The sequence below is a fragment of the Dipodomys merriami genome, unplaced genomic scaffold (assembly GCF_024711535.1).
Source record: "Dipodomys merriami isolate MVZ:Mamm:240054 unplaced genomic scaffold, mDipMer1.0.p SCAF_50, whole genome shotgun sequence".
Classification (NCBI taxonomy): Eukaryota; Metazoa; Chordata; class Mammalia; order Rodentia; family Heteromyidae; genus Dipodomys; species Dipodomys merriami.
In genome coordinates, this window is record NW_027206069.1 from 1,835,134 (window position 1) to 1,859,252 (window position 24,119).

The window sequence follows — 24,119 nt, forward strand, 5'->3', positions numbered from 1 at the left end:
TCTAGCCAGGTACCAGCACACAGAACAGACACTTCCTGACTGTGGAATTAACCTTTTCTGGAACTCTTCCTACCCAGTGAAACTGGCCTCATCTCCTCCAGCCCCGGCCCGGTGAGGACACCCTTCACACTACTGTTAACTAAGCCTGTGCTCACCCTGCCTTCTCTCTCCAACCCAGCTAACTTTCTGACAGACAGGGTCTCATTCAGGTTCACATCCTCAGCACTCAGAATAAAACTAACACAGAGAAAGTATTTCATAAGCTGTAGCTTTATTAATTTATTCCTTACAACTATGAATATTTTTTCTTTTGTCGGTTATAGGGCTTGAACTCTGGGCCTGGGCGCTGTCCCTCAGCTCTTCAGCTCAAAGCTATAGTGCTCTATCACTTGAGCCACAGTGCCACTTCCGGTTTCCTGGTGGTTTATTGAAGAGTCTCACAGACTTTCCTGCCTGGGCTAGCTTTGAACCATGATCCTTAGATCTTAGCTTCCTGAGGACTCAGCTAGGATTACAGGTGTGAGCCACCGATGCCCAGAAACTTTTCTTTTTTTCTTGGTCCATTAGAGAAACTAGGAAGCTGCAACACAAAGATTCACTCCTTGGAGTCTATGTTCTTTACTCCATCTGGTTTGGACAGTGACCACATCAACAAAAGCATGCCAACGAATTGTGCTGTAAGAATCAGCAAACACACCATCACCTCAAATTTGCTCTGTATGCTTCTCAATGATTTTAAAACAACTGCTGAGTGACTAAGATGATATTTACTAATTTGCCCAAAGCCCAAGACTGAAACCTAGGTCCTCAAGGATCAGTACTCCTTTCATGGTGACTGACCAAGGTATCAGTCACAGCAAAGACCTATAAATTCAAACACTACACTATACCCAGATGCAAAATACATACCTCAAAATTCCCAAATATCGCCAGGTGCTGGTGGCTCACACCTGCAATCCTAGATACTCAGGAGCCTGAGATCTGAGAATTGCAGTTCAAAGCCAGCCCAGGCAGGAAAGTCCATGAGCGTCTTATCTCCAATTAATCACAGAAAAAGCCAGAAGTGACACTGTGGCCCAAGTGGTAGAGTGCTAACCTTGAGCAAAATAAAAAAAGTTACAGGATAGCACCTAAGGCCAGAGTTTGAGCTCCAGAACCAGAGCGCGCACACGCGCGCGCGCACACACACACACACACACTTACACTTAAATATCGCTGTTTAATAGATGTGCATGTCCCATGTTAAAACCATCTTTTCTCGTTGTTTTGGGTTTTGGCACTGGCATGGCCTACTTGCTCTTTGCTTTGGACAATGCAGGAAGTTCACCATCACCTTACAGCTGACTGTAGAGCACGCTTCATGGAACCAAAGCCATTTCTGACTTTGAGGAAGATACTACGTGATTATACTAAAGTTTCTCACATCATGTAAACAATTTGCTTAAATCCTACTACCTGTTTTTCAAACCTTGGGAATTGAATTCAGGGGCTAGCACTCTTGCCTGGCTTTTTCTGCTGCTCAAATTGGCATTCTTACCACTCTAGCTACACCCTCCACATTTTTTTGTGCTGGTCCTGGGGCTTGAACTCAGGGCCTGGGCACTATCTCTGTGTTTTTGCTCAAGGCTAGCACTTGAGCCATTTGAGCCATAATTCCACTTCTAGCTCTTTGGTGCTTAATTGCAGATGCTAGTTTCCTGAGAAGCTAGGATTATAGGCGTGAGCTGTTGGCACTAGGCCAAATTGTCATTTTTAATTGACTATCAGCTTTTTCTTGATAAATCAAGATACTGTCCTCTTTCAACTAATGTAATTTTTCTTTTTCTAAGCCAAAGAACCATTTTAATGAGATTATGCTATTGCATTCATTTCTGGTATATAACATGCTTCTAATATTAGAGCCTGCCTCATAATGCAGAGATACAGAACTGCCCACAAACATTTACCATCTGGCCCTTTACACAGAAAATGTGCCGTCCTGGTCCAGAAGTAGGACCCTGCCATTGCTTCTGCCCACAGTATCACCTCTGTATGTACATGAGTAGGCACGAAAGAGTGCCCATGTGCCCATGGGAAGGCTGGCGAAAGTGTTAAGTACATGAATATATGGCAAGGGAAGAGTGGGTAGACATGTTACACACTTGAACTCAGCCAATGTGCATCAAAAGCCCTGTGCTCCATTCTCCTGATGGGAGATATGCTAGAGATGTTCTTTCTGCCTACAGCACAGCCTCTGCCAATCACATTCCCATGATATCCCCTCCCCCTCCACCATGAAAACCTGGATGTTTGGGTTTTTTTTCAAACAAATAATGGTTTTCAATATAATATATTTACCACTCCAAATAGTGTCCCTTGTATGTTCATATCTTTTTGTTTGTTTTTGGATCTAGATTCCAGATATGAAAGAAAACATCCTATATTTGTCTTTCTCCCTTTCTCTTTCTCTCCCCCTCCCTCCTTCCCACCTTCCTTCCTTCTTTCTTTTGTTCTGTCAGTTGTGGGGCTTGAACTCAGAACCTGGGCACTTGAGCAACAGTGCCACTTCTGGTTTTTGGGTGGTTAACTGGAGATAAATCTCAGGGGCACTTTTCTGCCTGAGCTGGCTTCAAACCACAATCTCAGATCTCAGCCTCCTGAGTAGCTAGGATGACAACCGTGAGCCACGAGCACCCAACATTCTATATTTGTCTTTCTGAGTCTGACTTATTTCCCTTAACATGATTCTCTCCAGTTCTATCCATTTTTCCCATAAATGGTGTACCTTCATTCTTCTTCATGGCTAAATAATACTACATTGTATATATAATTCATAACATAGGCTAATCCTATAGCTTGGCTTTGACATACTAACTTTGATTCCTTTGGATATAAGCCCAGGAGTGGCACAGCAGGATCATAGGGTAGTTACTTCTATTTGCCAAGGAACTTGAATACTGATTTCCATAAGGCCCAGACTACTTTACATTTCCAACAGTGTAAAAGAGTTCCTCTTTTTTCCTCACATCTTTACCAGCAAAAACCTAGTTTAAAGTTCATATCTACCTAAGCCTAAACATGAACCCATAATGCATGTAACCAATGTTTCAGAAATGCTGCAGCCAAAGCTAACAAAAACCTTCAGTTTACCAATTTCCATCTTAGACCTGAATTCATGCTAGAGGGCTCAAGACATGTAGGTTTACAATTATACATAATGTATAGTGATCCTAATCTTTCATTTTTGGCCACATAATAAATTAATAGTCCATCATTTCAGGTCAGTGAAAATATTCTAAATGAACTGGTAGTGATGCTGCACAATGTGAATGAGTAACCTGACTAATAGGTCGAGTTTGATATGCAAATTACTCAGTTATCAAAAACATTTGTTTTCTTCTTTTTTTTTTTTTTTGGTCTGTCATGGGACTTGAACTCTGGGCCTGGGCGCTGTCCCTCAGCTCTTCAGCTCAAGGTGAGAACTCTTCCACTTGAGCCACAACACTACTTCCTGTTTTCTGGTGTTAATTGGAGATGAGTCTCATGGACTTTCCTGCCTAGACTAGCTTTGAGCCACGATCCTCAAATCTCAGCCTCCTGAGTAGCTAGGATTACAGGCGTGAGCCCCCGGCGCCCAGCTTCCTTAAGGTTTTTATTTTGCTCAAGGCTAGCACTCTACCACTACTGAAGATAAAAGTTTCCAGTACATGTATGAGCCATGGACATCTGGCTTAAAACATTTATTTTTTAAATGCGTGATTATCAAAAGAGTACAAACTCCTCATGTTTTAATCTCTTAACATAGCAATGTTAAAACGAAAACTCCATCATCTAATATCCATGAATGAAACACTAAGAATTTTAGGAACTAGGCTATAGAACAAATGGCCCCAAAATGTAGCACAGGAACCCACGCTTGTTATGTCCCTGGACTTGTGGTTCAGAGATCTGGACAGAATAGAGAGGATGATGGTCAGTCTGCTTCAGTGCCTTGACTGAAAAACATAAAGCTACAGTCACTTGAAGGACCATTCACTCAACTGCTGGCTGGGTGGCTGCTGAACTGCAGGCCTTGCCACATGGTCTTTCCATGTGGGCTAGATGAACTTCCTCCACATGGCAACTAGATCTCCCTACAGCAAATATCCCGAAAAGAGAAGCCAAGCAAAACCGGTGCCTCATTCAAGACCTAGCTCAGAAGTTACCCAGAGACTCTTTCCCGTGACAGGGTTATTCCCACCCTAGGTTCACAAAAGAGGAACAGGAACTCCATCTATTTGTGAAAATCCCACATCAGAACATGTAGTATAAGAGATGATGGGGCTGGAAAGGGAAGGTGGCTTAGAGGTAGAGTGGTTGCTGCCTAGCATGCATGAAGCTCTGGGTTCGATTCCTTAGTACCATGTAAACAGAAAAAGCCAGAAGTGGCGCTGTGACTCAAGTGGTAGAGTGCTAGCCTTGAGCAAAAGAAGCTCAGGGACACTGTCCAGGCCTGAGTTCAAGCCCTAGGACTGGCAGAGATAGAGATAGAGATAGAGATAGAGATAGAGAGAGAGAGAGAGAGAGAGAGAGAGAGAGAGAGAGAGAGAGAGAGAGAGAGAGAGAGAGAGAGAGAGAGAGGATGCCAGTTGCTTATATCTGTAATCCTAACTACTCAAGAGGCTGAGATCTATGAAATCTGTTTTGTTTTGTTTTTTGTCGGTCGTGGGGCTTGAGCTCTGGGCCTGGGGGCTATACCTCAGGTCTTCAGCTCAGGGCTAGTGCTCTACCAGTTCTGGCTCTTTCTGCTTATGTGGTGCTGAGGAATTGAACCTAGGGCCTTGTGCATACAAGGTAAGCACTCTACCACTGAGCCACCTTCCCAGCCCCTGAGGAACACGTTTTAAAACCAGCCTGGGCTTTCCAGAAAGTTCATAAGACTCAGACCTCCAATTAACCACCAAAATGTTGGAAGTAGAGCTGTGGGCCAAGTGGTAAGAATGTTAGTCTTGAGTGAAAAAAACATAAAGAATAGCACCTAAGTCCTTAGTTCAAGCCCCAGTACTGACACAAAACAAAACAAAAAGAATATGTAGTACAAGAAATATCACTGAGGCCATTTGTCATACTAAGTGAGCTACAATAAAATCTCAACCTTCTGGCTGGGCGCTGGTAGCTAATGCTTGTAATCCTTGCTACTCAGGAAGCTGAGATCTGCAGGTCACAGTTCAAAGCCAACTCAAGCAGAAAAGTCTGTGAGACTCTTATCTCCAATTAACCACCAGAAAACCAAAAGTAGCATTGTGGCTCAAAGTGGCAGAGGGCTAGCCTTGAGCAAAAAAGCTCAGGGACAGGGGCTGGGAAGGTGGCTCAGTGGTAGAGCGCTTGCCTTGCATGCATGAGGCCCTGGGTTCGATTCCTCAGCACCACATAAGCAGGAAAAAAAAAAAAAAAACGGAAGCGGCACTGTGGCTCAAGTGGTAGAGTGTCAGCCTTGAGCTGAAGAGCTGAGGGATAGCGCCCAGGCCCAGAGTTCAGGCCCCACGACCGGACCCAAAAAAAAAAAAAAGCTCAGGGTCAGGGTCCAGGCCCTGAGTTCAAGCCCCATGACCAAAATAATAATAATAATAATAATAACAACAATAATAAAATCTCAATCTTCTCTAAACGCTGGAAAAAATAAGCCAGGGTTAACAAGAATTTGGCTAGAAAAATTAATTAGCATTCCAAAGATTTGTAAGCTAACATAATAAATCAGTTGTGATTTGTAAGCAAATCTACAGTCACTCTGTTATCTTGCTTTCCTAAGTTCAGTTTCATGACCTTCATTTAACAGGTGGTGAGTCCGGTTTGCCGAGGGGCTGCTGGGCACTGCAGCCTCTCTATGGGGCACAGAGCACAACAAGCAGGCAGACCACACTCGGGTGTGCAAGTCCTCTCCTACATGGTATGCGGTCTGAAGGGCAGACACATGTTCTTCACCTGCTTTTACTGCTGCCTCCAGCACTGAGTATAAAAGTTTGATAAATGACCCAAGAAAGGGAAGATGGGGTGTTTCAAAATTCTTAACTAGAGAGCTCTGTCACAGGCCTGTTATGACAGGCCTCTTTCTGACAAAAGGAAAACAAACAACAATGAACTGAGAGCAAACCTTGTCTGTCAGGAAAGTGATCCTCAGGAGACTAGAGAGCCAGGAGCCAGGTTTCTGATCCTAAATCTGGTTCTGACTTGCTTTGGGATCTTAACCAAGTGGCATAACTTCTTTGGGCCTCAGTTTCTTCATCTGTAAAGAAAGGGATAGGAGTGAACAATTCTTTCCTTTTTTCAGCAGTACCAGAGTGTGAACTGAGAGACCCCGCCTGCCAGGCAGGGGCTCTTCCATCTACCAAAGTCACACCCCAGCCCTTCTTTGCGTTAGCTATCTATAAAATAGGACCTTGCATTTTTGCCCAGGGCTGACCCTGACCTCAATCTTTCTACCTACCATAGCACCAGGCCAGCTTATTTGATATGAAGTCTACTTTTTACCCAGGTTAGACTGATTCGATCCTCTTTACTTCCTCTTCCCAAGCAGCTCTGATTATAGGCACGAGTCACAGCACCTGACCTAGACAAAGATTCTTCAATGAAGCCACAACAATACAGCTACTGACACAGACCTGAAAGACTAGCCTTCCTCCAAGTTTAACCATATGAGCAGAGCACCGACCAACAAAAGAATGAACTGTCACCAGTGGCTCATGCTTGTCATCCTAGCTAATCAGGAGGCTGAGATCTGAGGAGTATGGTTCAAAGTCAGCTTGGGTGGGAAAGCCTGAGATTGTTATCTCCAATTAAGCAAATGCTAAAATACTAACCTTGAGTAAAAAAACCACTCAGTGACAACACCCAGGCCCTGAGTTAAAGCTCCAATACCAACAAGAATCCCAAATAGGGGGCTGGGAAGGTGGCTCAGTGGTAGAGCGCTTGCCTTGCATGCTCGAGGCCCTGGGTTCGATTCCTCAGCACCACATAAGCAAAAAGAAAAAAGCCAGGAGTGGCACTGTGGCTCAAGTGGTAGAGCGCTAGCCTTGAGCTGAAGAGCTGAGGGACAGCACCCAGGCCCAGAGTTTAGGCCCCACGACTGGACCAAAAAAAAAAAAAAAAAGAATCCCAAATAAATGTGAAAATGTCCTACTGGCCAAGGAATCACCACCTTGGCAGACATCATTCTTATAGCTCCAGGTTTCTAATCTCAGACCTCTTAAAAGAAGTTTCAGCTGGGCACCGGTGGCTCATGCCTATAATCCTAGCTACTCAGGAGGCTGAGTTCTGAGGATCGTGGTTCAAAGCCAGCCTGGGCAGAAAAGTCCATGAGACTCTTATTTCCAATAAACCACTAGAAAACCAGAAGTGGCACTGTGGCTCAAGTGGTAGAGTGCTCGCCTTGAGCTGAAGAGCTGAGGGATAACTCCCAAGCCCAGAGTTCAAGCCCCACAACCAAAAAAGAAAAAGTTTCAATTTGGTAATGTCAATGTAGTCTAAATGTTCAATAGGAAGTAATTTCAAAGAAACTAAGCAATAAACAAAAAATTATCTTTTGTTATGAAAACAGTAAGCCCTTATTTATTATCTTCAAGTTTTTTGTATTTGTGTGTATGTGTGTGTGTGTGTGTGTGTGTGTGTGTGTGTGTGTGTGTGTGCGCGCGCGCGTGTGCCATTCCTGGGGCTTGAATTCAGGGTATGGGCACTGTCCCTGAGCTTTTTTGCTTAAAGCTAGTATTCTACCACTTGAGCCACAGCTCCACTTCTGGCTTTTCAGTGGTTATTGGGGATAACAATCTCACAGATTTTTTTCTGCTGGCTTCGAACCACAATCCTCATATCTCAGCCTCCTCAGAGTCATGGATTTTCCTGCATGAACTGGTTTTAAACCACAATCCTCAGATTTGGCCTCCTGAGTAGCCAGGATTACAGGCATTTATCACCAGTACCTGGCTTAACCTTGAACATATTTTTAAAGACTTTTTTCTATTAGCATACTTTAGTTATGCAAAGGGAAGTTCACTGTGACATCTCCAGGCATATACAACACACCCTATCAACTATACCTCTTCTATCACTCTCCTGTAGCCCCTTCTTAAATAATTTCAATGGTTTCATTGTTCTCTTTTCTTTTCTTTTCTTTTCTTTTCTTGTCAGTCGTGGGGCTTGAACTCTGGGCTTGGGCACTGTCCTTGCGCTCTTCAGCTCAAGGCGAGCGCTCTACTTGAGCCACAGCACCACTTCCAGTTTTCTAGCAGGGTTTATTGGAGATAAGAGTCTCACGGAGTTTCCTGCCTGGGCTGGCTTTGAACCATGATCCTCAGATCCCAGCCTCCTGAGTAGCTTGGATGACAAGCGTGAGCCACTGGCGCCTACCTTCAATATTTTTATATATTAATCATACGAAGGAATTTCACTAGGACATGTTCTTTCTAACGTGTCTCCCTCCACTAAACCAACGATGATGACACCCTAGACATAAACAGGCAGGGTTGCCTCCCAGAAAGTGAGGGTCTCTGGAGCTTCGGGTATGCACCTGGACAGAGTGCTTCAGACAGACAGCCCGCCAGAGCCACAGCAGCACTCTGCTGCGACGATCTTTTGCGGGCATCAGGTAGGTACTCCCAGCCCGAGGGAGTCACACACAAGCCAGCCCCAACCTGAGGCCAAACTATCTGTGAACCAAGGAACCAAGAGGCAAGATGTCACCAGAGGAAAAACTGAGCTGAATGGCCAACTCTGGTATGCAAAGAGAAAGGACATGCGTCCCATCAACAGCCAAATTCATTTACACTATCATGAACAGCCAAATTTATTTACACTAATTGTGAATGCAGGCCCTCAGCTGGAAAATCTCACTTGAAATGCCAGAAGGTTGAGCCCATTCATATGCTTTTCAAAATTCCTGCAGTTGCCATGGTAACCTTGACATTGTATTTTTTGGCATTGGACATGTAGAAGTACTACCCATAATGCACTTAATACAGTTTGGGGCCACCAATTCACAGCAAAATAAATCTGAGTTCAGACTCTTTTCCTCCCTCTCAGATAAACAAAAAGGAGCAGCTGGAGGTAGTACCCACATACCCCACGGACAAGCTCTGAGCCCACACCTGACAAAATGCCCTGCTGAAAGCACAATAAACACTCTGGGAACTGGACCTCTTCACCCATTACCACACGGCGGGACTCATAAGAAGGAAATGTCCCCGCCAGATTCATGAAATTGTCACTGTTCAAAAGAAACAAACGTGTTAAAATTTTTATCTACAGCACTGAAATGCAATTCTGTGTAGAAGGACAAAGAAAAACACAGAGCTTTTCTAAGAACACATTTACTAATCCATTTAGAGGACACTGTCCACACTGAGTAAGATAATCCTTCAAATGTCACAATTATTACTAAAATAACAAAAATAAAGTTTTATTTCTTAGGTTTAGAAGGGACTTAATGATTAATTAATCATAATGCTTTGACGTGGAATATTCCTGAACATTTAAAATACATGCAGGATTTTAAAAGTCCCTTACCTTTGTATAATCCACCATCTGAACAGAAAAATGAAAAAATTATCAGGCACCAACTGCAAAGCCATACTCGATGCACAGGAAAGCCCACTGCACCAGAACCTCAGGGTTGCAGGACAAGGCTATGCTTGCTACGGCACTCACACAATTACCAGCCTACCTCTGACTGCTGAACCGCAGGTCCAGGGCAGAGCTGCCTCCCGCAGCTCCTCCTTCAGCTCCCAGGAAGCAGTGTGAAGGGGAGTAAAAGACTCCACCACGGGCGGTTTCCATATTTACAGAGACTTTGATAACCGCTGCATTGCAGTCTTTCTGAAAGCTACTAACCTTAGGAGCAACAGCGCAGATGAGAGACTCCCCAGCAGAGGAAGCTGCCTTTGGAATCATACAGATTTTTAAGGATCTTTTTAAAGTGTTACCAACTCCTGGGGATATTTCTGGATTTCCAATCTGTTTCCTACAGGTTGATTGGCTTGAGGTTTTTATTGGAGGATGGCTGTGGCAGTTGTTTGTACTGGGTGCGAATGCTGAAGTGGATGTAATGTGCATTGTGACACACACCCATTAATGCACGAGCACTCCCTGCACATCTGCAAAACTCCAGCTTCACAACCCCTGCAGAGAGCTCGTAGGAGTAAACCACGGTTTTCAACACATGAAAAATGCAAGCACAGCAAGCATGTCTAGCTCAGATGCAGGCAGCAACCACCCAGACACCCAGCTACCTCCCAGTGTGGTACAAACCATGATGTGCTCAGAGCACTTGAAATAGTAAACCTATCAGATTCATAACAAGACTTCTGAAACAGCACAGTCACTAAACCACCTCCATTCATTTGTTCATTCATTCATGCATTTACTCAATACACTAGCCACTTGCTCTATGTAAAAGGGCATGTAAGTTAGAGGTTGCAGAAGAGCGAGGACAAGTACTACAGACAGGGCCAGCACACAACAGGAGGGGGAGTGGAGCAACCCTGGGGACGCAGCCAGGAGTTAGGACCAGCCCCACGGGGATGGAGCACTGGATGGGCGTGAAAGAATATTCTGATCCTTTCCGCTGGGCCTGGAACAGGGGGGAATGAGGGTAAGCATCCTTTTCCGGATCCTCAACAATGGTGCACAGGCTCTCTTCTGTCTGGAGCACCAGCCCCCCAGACCTCACAGCAGCTCTGCACACCCACAACAGACGCGCACTGAGTCACATGCATGCCCAAGGCATGAAGGGGCTGAAAGGAGGTGCAGAAGCTGCAGGTGGCAGCAGCTGTGTGCCAGGCTATCCCACCACACCGCCCTCAGCGGAGAACAGCGACTGGTTCCTGGTGATCTTGGCGATACAACTGGCAGGGACCCAGCTACTCTTTGTACTGCCTCTGCACTGTACCTACTGCCCAGACCCACAGTGATCAAGCACTAAAAACGGGATGAATGAACACACACACATTAAGAACTGATAGTCCCTCGCTGCACTCATGTGAGACGTCCAGCAGCACACCTGCGGACAACGTGCTGTTCTCTGCATGAGAATACCCCTTCTTTGCCTTCCCCATCCACTAACTCCACTTGAACCCCGATGTTCTGGAATCCTCTCCTGCAGGAAGTCTTCAGGCTTCCCACCCCTAGCACAGGGTCCTTTGCCCAGGCTCCTGACCTCACCAGTCAATTCACTGTACCAACCGTCAATTTGATATCCACACGTGTAAGGCACTGATTACCGCTGTGGCTGTGTTCACAGTAGACACGTAGACAGCACTCCAACCCCTCTCCCACAACTCATTTGTTCCCAGTATCATCTCCAAACTGACAAGACAGGGAGTGTGAGGCATGAAGGAGCTAAGTCACGTCCACTCACAGGAGCCGGGATCCAAGCCCAGGCCCTGCCCCGCAAGCCACCCCTGCTGGCCATCTTTTGCTTTCATGGGCAGTTGCAAGGCTCCAGCCAGAAGGACTGGACAGGACAGCACTGAGGCCATGCCCGTGGGACGGCGCTGATGGGAACTTGAAAGGCAATTCCACAACCTTCTGACCCTCTCCTTCCCATCTTCAAGGGAAGATGAGTAAGTGAGTAGTTACGTGGCAGAATGGCATTCTGGTCAAGAAGGGACTGCCCAGAGGACCACAGAACCCGAACATCACACTGCCCAGGGCCTCTGGGCCCTCTTACAAAGAGCTCTGTGATGTTCTCATCATGACAAAAACAGCTAATGAACCACTTCTCTGAATGCATCCCCCTCGTCTCATGCTGCATGACTGAGTATCAGACCAAAGCAGACACACCTTGTATAAATTCCTGACTGGGAAATCTCACAGCACGTGGTAGAGGAGCAGAGAAAGAACACAGGAGGCATAAGGAAATCCCTTTTCCCATCACTGCTTTATAAGCTCACCAGAGCAGTTTAAAGCCCCAGAGGAGCTTTTATCAGAAGCCGCTGGGCACCAGGGCTACACTGGTCACAGAAGTTCCAAGAGAACCCTGCCTTTCAAGTCAGGAGCCACGGCTTCCTCCCCGTGGAGTCCCACTCCTGTCACTGCAGTGCAGTGCCACGACTTCCCCACCGAGCCTCTGCAGCCAGCCCCTGGGTCCGGGAGAAGACAGAGGTCTCACATCAAGGCTGTCTCCTGGGATGGACAGAGAGAGAGGCTGGCAGATGGACCAGCAGGCGGCGCATGCAGGTGAAGAGGCCTGAAGAGAACACAAGCAGCCTCCCCGCGCTGCCAGCGGGGAGGGCCAGAGGAGCTCGCCACACGTCCCGGTCCAAATCACCTGTCAGCTTGACGCTAACTAAGCCAACAACGGGGAAGCTCAGTGGGCAAGAGCCAGGCGCCATGGCTAGTGGAGGTGCCTGTGCCATCTCTTCTCTACAGATGGGGAGGGGGCAAGACCAACAGAGAAACAACTTTCCAGGTGCCCCTGTGGTGCGCAAGCAGAGCTGCTTCACCTCGGCTCCATTGGTTCTGTGGACATGGTGGGGCGCTCCCGGCAAGGGCAGGACTTAGACATCTTACCTCTACTGCAGGGGAACAGAAAGGGCCCTGAATCTCTGACTCCTCCAATCCATCACGCCCTCAGAATCCCAGGAAAGGTGTGAGAACTACACTCACCACCTTACAGGGTTGATTTCATTTTCAGCTGAGGCAATGCTGTGAAATGCTCCTGAAGGGACAGGATACCTCAACATGTTTACACAGGAAGTGGCACGTGGCTCAAGGTGATAGAGCACTAGCCTGGAGCAACAAAGCTCAGGGACAGCCCATGGGCCCGGAGTTCAAGCCCTGCAACCCACAAAAAACAAAACCAAACAGTGTGCACAAACATTTACAAAATGTAGCCACAAAGCACTTGGTAATTTTTTTCAATCTCAACTCACTTTAAGTATATGATGAGAGAACTAAAGGACTCTACTATTAATCGGAGTAACCATGGCAAACCTGCCTCTTTATTAAATAGCAGTAATAAAAATAATCTAATTAAGACAAATCAGCTAAGGGACATTTACACAGATTTGATATAATTATGGAGGCATCTGTACAGGTTTCATTTGAATACTTAACAAAATGCTAAAGAGTACCATTACTATCCTAAGGTACCTACCACTTCAAAAATACAACCCAGGGCTGGGGATGTGGCTTAGTGGTAGAGTGCTTGCCTAGCATTCAAGAAATCCTCAGTACCACATAAACAGAAAAAGGCAGAAGTGACACTGTGGCTCAAGTGGTAGAGTGCTAGCCTTGAGCAAAATGAAGCTCAGGAACAGTGCCCGGCCTCTGAGTTCAAGGCTCCAGGACCTGGGCTGGGAATGTGGCTTAGTGGTAGAGTGCTTGCCTAACATGCATGAAGCCCTGGGTTTGATTGTTCAGTACTACATAAGCAGAAAAAAGCCAGAAGTGGTTCTGTGGCTCAAGTGGTAGAGTGCTAGCCTTGAGTACAGAGAGGCTCAGGGACAGCGCCCAGGCCCAGCTCAAGCCCCAGGACTGGCACACACACAAAAAAGCTCCAGAACTGTCAAAAAAGAAGAATGAGGCCGGGCACCGGTGGCTCACGCCTGTAATCCTAGCTACTCAGGAGGCTGAGATCTGAGGATCGCGGCTCAAAGCCAGCCCGGGCAGGAGAGACCGTGAGACTCCTATCTCCAATAAACCACCAGAAAACCGGAAGTGGCGCTGTAGCTCAAGTGGTAGAGTGCTCGCCTTGAGCTGAAGAGCTGAGGGACAGCGCCCAGGCCCAGAGTTCAAGCCCCACGACTGACCAAAAAAAAAAAAAAAAAAAAAGAAGAATGAGGACGAGGAGGACAACGAGGAGGAGGAGAAAAGAAGGAAGAAAAAAATACAACACAGTACCTAAATCAACATGAAAAAACTAAAGGAGAGGGTGGAACACTTTCTGAAGGGAAAACACACAATCATTCCCAGTCACTCTCAGTACTACTGGAGCTGAACAGCAAAGGATGTCCCCAAGAGGAAGTGGGAGAAAAAAAAAAAAAAAGAACAAAATGTACAATGAAATAAAGGCAAAATTTAGTTGACTAGAATATATGCTTAGTTTTTTGCCCAAAGTCTAACAGACAGGAATGCACCATGCCTGTCGGGTTTGACTTGGTCTCGGGAAAGAAGGGCGAGGGAAGTTTGTTTCCCTGAGCAACAGTGGGTCCCAGGGGTTTCAAACCTGAAGAACACAGCCACTGAGTGATCGACACAGGCCAAACAAGCCCCAGTGACAAGCAGCAACACCTCTTCACACATAAAAATGGGAACCAGAACAGTAACTAAAAGAAGCATGATATAATGATATCATAAACTCCTAAATATGTGTATGTGTGTACACGTATGTGTTATGTTTATACAAACTCTTGTGTGTGAATGAATGAATATCATAACAGCCAAAAAGCCACACCACCACCAATGTTTATTAACAGGACTGATGAGTACCTCCAAGTGTCCATACAATGCAATAACAGCTGACATTATAACAACCTACTGTTAACCACTGACATGTGCTACAACATGGATAAACCTTGGAAACATCACGCTAAGAACAACAGGCCAGTCACACAAAAATAACACTGCCAGATGTGGTGGGTCACACCTGTAATCCCAGCTAATCAGAGGGTAGGAGGAGAAGGGTTATGCTCCCAGATCAGTTCCAGCAAAATTATCAAGGTTCTAGGAAAACAAAACTAACTAAAAACAAAAGGGCTAGGCAACAGTGGCTTACACCTATAATCCTAGCTACTCACAAGGCTGAGATCTGAGAATCAAGGTTCTAAGCCAGCCCAGGTGGTTAAGTCCATGAGACTCTTGAACTCTGGGCCTAGGCGCTGTCCCTCGGCTCTTCAGCTCAAGGCGAGGGTTCTACCATTTGAGCCACAGTGCAACTTCTGGCTTTCTGAGTGGTTTACTGGAGATAAGAGTCTCACCACCTTTCCTGCCTGCGCTTTTTTTGAATTGCGTTCCTCATATCTCAGCCTCCAGAGTAGCTAGGATTGAGGCTGGGAAGGTGGCTCAGTGGTAGAGCGCTTGCCTTGCATGCCTGAGGCCCTGGGTTCGATTCCTCAGCACCACATAAGCAGGAAAAAAAAAGCCAGAAGTGGCGCTGTGGCTCAAGTGGTAAAGCACTAGCCTTGAGCGGAAGAGCTGAGGGACAGCGCCCAGGCCCAGAGTTCAGGCTCACACAACTGGATCCAAAAAGAAAAAAAACAGAGTAGCTAGGATTACAGGAGTAAGCCACCATACCCAGCCACCACACCCAGCATTCTATGAGACTCTTAACTCCAGTAAACCACAAGAAAACCAGAAGTGGCATTGTGGCTCAAGAGGTAGAGCACTTGAGCACTTGCCTAGAGTTGAGGAGCTGAGCAACAGTGCCCAAGCTCCGAGTTCAAGCCCCACAACCAACCAAAAAGAAGGGGTGGGGCTAGGAGTGTGGCTCAAGTGGTAGAGTGCCTGCCTAGCAGGTTCTCAATCCCCAGTATTAAAAAGAAAACAGAAAAAAGGTCTGCCTACTGTGAAACATGAGCACCTACATTTTTAAGACCTAGAAACATTTCTGAGCCTTGAGGTTGAAATTAATTCACCATAAAACTCACAAGAACAAAAATAACCACATTGTCTAACCTTAACAAGTTCCACCTTTGCCATCTCTCCATCTGGAAGTTCTCAACAATCCAACTCACAGAAAGTACCAAGGCCAATGGGGAACCAGAGTCGAATTTGCTAATTGGCTGAAATTGTCTTCACAAAGTTGCATCTCTTCCACAGGAATCGAAGCATATCTACCCACAATTCACAATGATTCAGCCAGTGTGCAAAATATTTTACATAACAGGAAAATTTATTGTGACTCCAAAGTTCAGTATGTTCTCATTAAATTACCAGAAATTACAAATGTGAACATGCCTCTGTTAACTGAATCAAAATGAAAACAAGAACTTACTTTAGGTTTACACACATTTTTGGTCTGGCTGATCAAACCTTTTAATGTCACTATTTTTAATTACTCAGGTTGGTAAAGTCATAGTTTGAATACTAAAAGAAGAAAATCTGCATGTTGGCAAAATAAGTAATTAGATTCTATATCACTGCAAAGTTTACAGAGGTTTTGTAAACAGCTGCATGGTAAAATGGTTTCTCCAAAATTATAATGCCATCTAATGTGCTAATGAATTCATTGTTTACAAAAACACATTTCTGAGGAGCATCATACAATATTACAAGCCATTTAGCATTTTTCTACATGCTATATTAAGTGCTTTTTTAAATCCCAGTAAAAGAAGGTATTTAAACAATTAAAACAAGCCAGGAACCCATAGCTCACACCAGTAATCCTAGCCACTCAAGAGGCGAGATCTGAGGATCCTGGTTCAAAGCCAGCCCAGGCAGAAAGCCCGTGAGACTCTTTTCTCCAATTAACCAACAGAAAACCAGAAGTGGCACTGTGGCTCAAGTGGTAGAGCACTAGCCTTGAGCTGAAGAGCTGAGAGACAGCACCCAGGCCCAGAGTTCAAGCCCTACAACCGACCAAAAAAAAAAAAAAAAAAAGCTAAGACTTTTCTATTGTGCCTTAATTTTTAAAGGCCATACTTGTATATAAACACGCTATACACACAATACAGATGTATATATTCTAAACTACATAACCTATCCATGTGTATTGACAGATTTAAGAAGTCAAGCATTCCAACTCTATGAACAAAACCATCAGGGATTTTGGGGGGTTTGGGATTTTGCCAGTCCTGGGGCTTGAACTCCTGGGTGCAGACCCTCAGCTGCTTCTTCCTCAGGGCTAGCACACTACAACTTGAGCCAAAGCTCCACTTTTGGCTTTTTGGGGGTAGTTTATTGGAGATAAGTCTCACAGACGTTCCTAGCTGGCTTCAAACTGCCATCCTCAGATCTCAGCCTCCTGTATACTGAGGTTTACAGTCCTAAGCTAGAGCTCAGAGCTTCATTAGGCATTTTTTACTTTACAGGTTGGTTCCCAGAACAGAGTACTTGCAAAGCACAACAGAGAGTCTCTTTTTGGCCGCATTAAATAAAACATTTGGAAATAATACTATAAAACCATTTGGTGGGCTGGGAAGGTGGCTCAGTGGTAGAGCGCTTACCTTGCATGCATGAGGCCCTGGGTTCGATTCCTCAGTACCACATAAGCAAAAAGAAAAAAGCCGGCAGTGGTGCTGTGGCTGTAGTGGTATAGGGCTAGCCTTGAGCTGAAGAGCTGAGGGACAGCGCCCAGGCCCAGAGTTCAGGCCCCACAACCGGACTCAAAAAAAAATAATAATAAAAACCATTTGGTGATGCTTCCCTGTCTTGGCATTATTACTCATATTACTCATTTTAAAAACCCAGAGTATATCTCAAAATTAGATCTTGCAATGCAAATGCTATTCTTAACTATCTGTTGCAAGAGACTCTTCCCGTGTTGCTCTTTTAAATAAAATCTGAAAGTTGGTTTGGTTTTTTTTGGGTGGTTCTCAGGGCACCAACTTGCTAGACAGGCGCTCTACCGCTGTGCCAAGTGCCCAGGCCTGCTTCTTATTTTCTTTTTTGGGGGGGGGTGTCCGGTCATGGGGCCTGGGAGCTGTCCCTGAGCTTCTTTTGCTCAAGGCATGTGAGCCACAGCTCCACTTCTGGCTTTTCCTGTTTGTGTGTATATATGTGGTACTGAAGCATGGAACCCATAGCTTCATGCATGCTAGGCAAGCACTCTACCACTAAGCCACATCCCCAGCCCCAACAGTTGTGATTTTATGACATCTAACCTACCTATTTTTCCTTGCAGGGCTATCTACGCTTTTGGTAAGAAACACATTGCCTAATACAAGGTGATGAAGATTTGTCTATATGCTCATTTCAGAGTTTTGTATTTAGGCTTTTGGTTCACTCTCTGTGAACTTGCATAATGAGGTAGGGATACAACTTCATTTTTCCTGTGTGGATATTCTGTAGTATCATTTTTAAATTTTTATTTTATTTATTTATTTTTGGAGGTGGGGGGGTGCTGTCCCTCAGCTCTTCAGCTCAACGCTAGCGCTCTACCACTTGAGCCATAGCGCCACTTCCGGCTTTTTTCTTTTTGCTTATGTGGTGCTGAGGAATCAAACCCAGGGCCTCAGGCATGTAAGGCAAGTGCTCTACCACTGAGCCACCTTCCCAGCCCCTAAATTTTTATTTTTTATTGTTATAAAGGTGATGGACAAAAGAGCTTTTAGTTACGTAAGTCAGGTAAAGAGCCCCCCTTTTTTTGGTCAGTTGTGGGGCTTGAACTCCAAGCCTGGGTGCTGTCCCTGAGCTCTTTTTGCTCAAGGCTAGCATTCTACCACTTTGAGCCACAGCACCACTTCTGGTTTCTGCTCAGGCTGGCTTGGAAGGACGGTCCTCAGATCTCAGTTTCCTAAGTAGCTAGGATTATACGTATGAGCCACCGGTGGCCAACAGGAGTACATTTCTTTTGGACAATGTCACCTGGCTTCCTATCCTTCTAGGAGGATAGACACACACCACTGACCAGTTTCCCTCTGTTGACAAAGTCTCACAGGTTTTTCTGCTCAGAACTGCCTGAGCCTCCCAGGTGGTGTAGAATGATAAGCACATGTCACTATGCCCAGATATAGCTAAGAAAAGGTCTTACAAACTTTTCACTGGCACCAAATTGAATAACTGAAAGTATACCATCGCTAAATAAACCTTAACTCATGTACTACGGACAAAAATAATACATTAGCTGGGTGCTGGTGGCTCACACTGCAATGCTACTAAGTACTCAAGAAGCTGAGATCTGAGGATCATGATCTTTACTGCCAGCTTGGGCAATAAAGTCTATGAGATTCTTATCTCTAAAAAAAAAATCCAGAAGTGGGCTGTGAAGGTGGTTCAGTGATAGAGCACTTGCCTTGCATGCATGAGGCCCTGGGTTCGATTCCCAAGCACCACATAAGCAAAAAGAAAAAAAGCCGGAAGTGGTACTGTGGCTCAAGTGGTAGAGCGCTAGCCTTGAACTGAAGAGCTGAGGGACAGCACCCAGGCCCAGAGTTCAGGCCCCATGACCAGACCAAAAAAAAAAAAAAAAAATCCAGAAGTGAGGCTGTGGCTCAAGTGGTAGGACTAACCTTGAGCAAAAATAAACAGTAAAAAAAAAAAAAAAAAAAATTAAAATGGCCTATTTAAAAAAAAAGTAAGTAAATAAACACCAAAAAACTCAGGCACAGCACCTAGGCCTTGAATTCAAGCACCAAGACTAGCACCAAAAAGCAAAACAACCAAAACCTAAAGCAAAAGAATAATCTGTAATACACATTTTTGGATGAATTAATATGTTCTGTATAACTTATCAAAGATAACAGAGTAACTGTAGGAGAACTAGAAATAACACAAGAGTGACATCTACTTCAGGAATATGCTATTCTATTCTAGAATCTTCTTAATAATTGTAATACTTTAGATGATTGTAACACACATATTTAGACATGTTTTAATATTAACAGTTTGTTTTCTAATTTGACAGGGCACAATTTCCTGAAATCTTGAAAGTACACCTATTTTTAAAGGTAAATATCATGTCAAAACAAGTACATATTTAAATCCTGAAAGGATTACTTTTTAAGGTTCTGTAAGAGGATTTTCTTTTTTTTTTGGGGGGGGGGTCAGGTCGTGGGGCCTGAACGCTGGGCGTGGCCGCTGTCCCTCAGCTCTTCAGCTCAAGGCTAGCGCTCTACCACTTGAGCCACAGGGCCACTTCCGGCTTTTTTCTTTTTGCTTATGTGGTGCTGAGGAATCGAACCCAGGGCCTCAGGCATGCAAGGCAAGTGCTCTACCACTGAGCCACCTTCCCAGCCCTGTAAGAGGATTTTCTTGGTTGTTGTTTTTGTTTTTTGTTTTGTTTGTTCATTTATTTCTCTTTGGGATGGTAAGGGGAGGCACAGAAATGGAGGGACAAAGGGTGAACAAACCCAACAGTGGTATTCACTTGACATTATGTTGAAAGCCAACTATACAACTTGTGGGTAGGGATGGGAAGGAAAAATTAGGAGAGTGTGTGCAAGAGAAAAGGTAACATTGGCCAAAAGGAAATGTACTCTCGAGGGTTGCTAGTAGCTCACACGTGTAATCCTAGCTACTTAGGAAGCTGAAAGCTGAGGTTTGAAGCCAACCCAGGTAATAAAGTCCATGAGACTCATCTCTCCAATTAACCCTGGAAAACCGCAAATGGAACTGTGGCTCAAAGTGGTAGAACATTAGCCTTGAGCATAAGAGCTCAGGGACAGTGTCCAGGCCCTGAGTTCAAGCCTCATGACCAACAGAAAAAAAAAAAAAGAAAAGAAATGTACTCTTCACCTGACTTATATGACTGTAAGCCCCGCACCCTACTCATAGCAAAGGACATAGTAAATTAGAAAGACAGTCAGCAGACTGAGAGTTCTTTACCAGCAACACATCTAACAAAGGACTGATATCCAAAATATACAAGGAGCTCAAAAATTTAACACTTCCCCAAACTAACAAACCAATCACTAAATGGGAAAGGGAGCTTAAGAGAAACTTCTCAGAAGTAAGAATGTCAAATGGACACATGAGGAAATGCTCAACTTTCCGGCCATAAAGGAAATGCAACTCATCTCACCCCAATTAGACTGGCCAACACTGTGAAATCCAACAACAGATATTGGGGATGTGGGGGAAAAGGAGCCCTATTGCACTACTGGTGAGTATGTAAACTAGGACAACCACTCTGGAAGGCGGTTTGGGGGGATTCCTCCAAAAACCAGACATTGGTCTTCCTTATGACCAGCCACTCGTGGGCATCTACTCAGATCATCACAAGTCAGGATACAGTAAAGACACTTGCACACCCACGTTCATTGTTGCACTATTCACAATAGCCAAGTTATGGAAAAACCCAGATGCCCTACAATAGATGATTGGATCAATAAAATGTGGTACTTAGACACAATGGAATTTTACTCATCCATTACAAAGAGTAAGATAATGTCATCTGCAGGGAAATGGAGGATCTAGAACAAATCATGCTAAGTAAGGCAAGCCAAGCTAAGAGAGACAAATGGTATATGTTCTCTCTCATATGTGGAAGCTAGATCAAAAATATAGCTGGACATGATCATCTACACAGGATGGGCATTCAAAGTCAGACTAACAGAGGACACCCTTAGGGGGCAACCCAAAAGTATGACTTCTCTGAACACTTACAATACTACTGATCAAAATGAATTCCAGAAGATGGAAACATGGTTTGTTTGTTTTTTTTGCTGTGACTATTATTGGTGGTACTAGTGGTGGTGTTTTTGTCTGCTTTGGGTTTTGTTTTCTTTCCTTCTTGTGGGAGAGGGACAGGCACAGAAATGGAGTGAGGAAGGGTGAGCAAATGCAGTCATGCTAATTCAGTATACACTATGTGGAAAATAGCTATGTAACTTGTGGGAAGAGAGGGGAGGGGGGAACAGCGAAGGAAGAGGTGATACTGTCCACAAAAAGAAATGTACTCATACCTGACTTATGGAATGGTAATCCCTCTGTACAACGCCTAATAACAATAAAACAGTATGTAAACCAACAAAAAAAGGGCTGGGAAGGTAGCTCAGTGGTAGAGCGCTTGCCTTGCATGCATGAGGCCCGGGTTCAATTCCTCAGCACCACATAAGCAAAAAGAAAAAAGCCGGAAGTGGTGCTGTGGCTAAAGTGGTAGAGCACTAGCCTTGAGCTGAAGAGCTGAGGGACAGCGCCCAGGCCCAGAGTTCAGGCCCCACAACCGGCAAAAACAACAACAACAAAAAAAAAACCATTTTAAAAAGTATACTATATTTAAAGAGTCAAGGAAAATGTTTTAGTTTCTTTCCTCCACTTACGTTCAAAGTGCCCACAGACAAGTCTGGGCTGGCTGGGGATTGAGATCGCTCATCATGCCTCCAGTCCTAGTCCCTTTCAGTGAAAGAGAACAGTACAGGGGTGGGGGCAAGAACCCATATTGTGAGCATTACCTGAACTCTTTCCACATCTTCAACCCACTCAGCTGGGCCTGAAGGGTAGGAATCAGGAGAATGTGAACAGCTGCTTCCTACACCTAAGGGCAACATGTCTGTCAGCCATAGCTGCATCACAAGAAAGGCCCCAGCTCTGTGTGGCTCACCCGCAACGTCACACACTGCAGGGTACAGAGGGCCAGGCACTGGTGGTTCATGCCTGTAACCTTACCTATTTAGGAGGCTGATCTCTGTCTGAGGATCCTGGTTCTAAAGGAAGCCTGGACAGGAAAAGTCTGAGAAATTCTTATCTCCTAATTAACCACCAAAAAGCTGAAAGTGAAGATGTGGCTCAAGTGGTAGAGTACTAGCCTTGAGCAAAAAAGTGCAGGCCAGCACCTAGGCTGAGTTCAAACCCCAAAATCAGAGAAAGCAAGCAAACAAGAAACAAAGAAACGAAAGAAAGAAAGAAAGAAAGAAAGAAAGAAAGAAAGAAAGAAAGAAAGAAAGAAAGAAAGAAAGAAAGAAAGAAAGAAAAAGAAAGAAAGAAAGAAAGAAAGAAAGAAAGAAAGAAAGAAAGAAAGAAAGAAGAAAGAAAGAGAGAAAGAAAGAGAGAAAGAAAGAGAGAAAGAAAGAGAGAAAGAAAGAAAGAGAGAAAGAAAGAAAGAAAGAAAGAAAGAAAGAAAGAAAGAAAGAAAGAAAGAAAGAAAGAAAGAAAGAAAGAAAGAAAGAGCAGCGTCGGGGAGCGCGGGCTGCGGTGAGGCGGGCCAGCCCAGCGAGCGGGAGAGCGGCTTCGGGAGGCGGCCGAGCGCGGGACGAGCGGCCCAGCCTGCGGCTGAGGAGTCTCCGCGGCGCTGCTCCGCACCTCACCCCGCGCCGAGCCCGCCCGGGCCGGCGTGCGCCAGTCACCAAGGAGGCCCAGGCTGCCGAGCGCGGCGCAGTGAGGAAAAAAGTTGTTTAAGAAATACAGAAAAGTGCAAAAGGAACACTAAACTCACCTCATCCAGAGAGTTTGAAATCATGAATCCTGTGTATAGCCCTGGATCTTCTGGGGTTCCCTATGCAAATGCCAAAGGAATCGGTTATCCAGCTGGCTTTCCCATGGGCTATGCAGCAGCAGCTCCTGCGTATTCTCCTAACATGTACCCTGGAGCAAATCCTGCCTTCCAGACAGGCTATACTCCTGTCATGTTCCCCTACCAGCGGGGCTGTGCCGCCATATTCCTCCTCTCCCAACCCCTACCAGACAGCCGTGTACCCTGTAAGAAGTGCCTACCCCCAGCAGAGCCCATATGCCCAGCAAGGCACTTACTATACACAACCACTGTATGCAGCGCCCCCTCACGTCATCCACCACACCACAGTGGTGCAGCCTAATGGCATGCCAGCGACCGTGTACCCTGCGCCCATCCCTCCTCCTCGAGCCAATGGGGTCACCATGGGCATGGTTGCTGGGACCACCATGGCCATGTCAGCAGGTACTCTGCTGACTGCTCATTCCCCAACTCCTGTTGCCCCTCACCCAGTCACTGTGCCCACATACCGGGCCCCAGGAACACCCACCTACAGCTACGTGCCCCCTCAATGGTGATTACCCTGCAGATAAATGTGTGAGGATGGAGCTGTGCAGTCACATCATTGAGTTCCACAGCTGGTGCTGCAGGCCTTGTGCCTCCAACCAGGACTTTCTTCTTTTTTTTTTTTTTTTTTTTTTGGGTCCGGTCGTGGGGCCTGAACTCTGGGCCTGGGTGCTGTCCCTCAGCTCTTCAGCTCAAGGCTAGCGCTCTACCACTTGAGCCACAGCACCACTTCCGGCTTTTTTCTTTTTGCTTATGTGGTGCTGAGGAATTGAACCCAGGGCCTCGAGCATGCAAGGCAAGTGCTCTACCACTGAGCCACCTTCCCAGCCCAGGACTTTCTTCTTAATGCTCTCGACACTTAGCTAAATACTACGTCCCGGCCCAGCAGGTCCCAGTGCCGTTAGTCTCCAACTAACTCTGTGGGTTGGTCTTAAAGCAAATCCTGTTTTGTGGACTGCCTGGCAATTTTTTAGCTAACTGTAATGATAAAAAAAAACAAAAGGGAAAAAAAAAAAAGAAAGAAAGAAAGAAAGAAAGAAAGAAAGAAAGAAAGAAAGAA

The 24,119-nt window shown here is 45.4% G+C and overlaps 1 protein-coding gene and 1 pseudogene across 7 annotated transcripts in view; one reads left to right on the forward strand and one right to left on the reverse strand.

Annotated features, from left to right (window-relative positions):
- Traf3 (TNF receptor associated factor 3) overlaps window positions 1–24,119 on the reverse strand; it is a 120,292-nt gene that overhangs the window by 55,439 nt on the left and 40,734 nt on the right. For 4 of the 7 annotated variants that reach the window (XM_069997518.1, XM_069997522.1, XM_069997515.1 and 1 more), the window contains exon 2: window positions 6,110–6,241. The exons of 1 other annotated variant lie outside the window; for it this stretch is intronic. The gene's annotated coding sequence lies outside the window, so the exon portion shown is untranslated. Of the gene's footprint in view, window positions 1–6,109; window positions 6,242–9,837; window positions 9,855–22,978; window positions 23,039–24,119 lie in introns of those variants that run through there. 2 more of the 7 variants (XM_069997516.1, XM_069997519.1) reach the window with 2 other exon arrangements.
- Window positions 22,768–23,668, forward strand: LOC138810420 (myelin-associated neurite-outgrowth inhibitor-like; annotated as a pseudogene).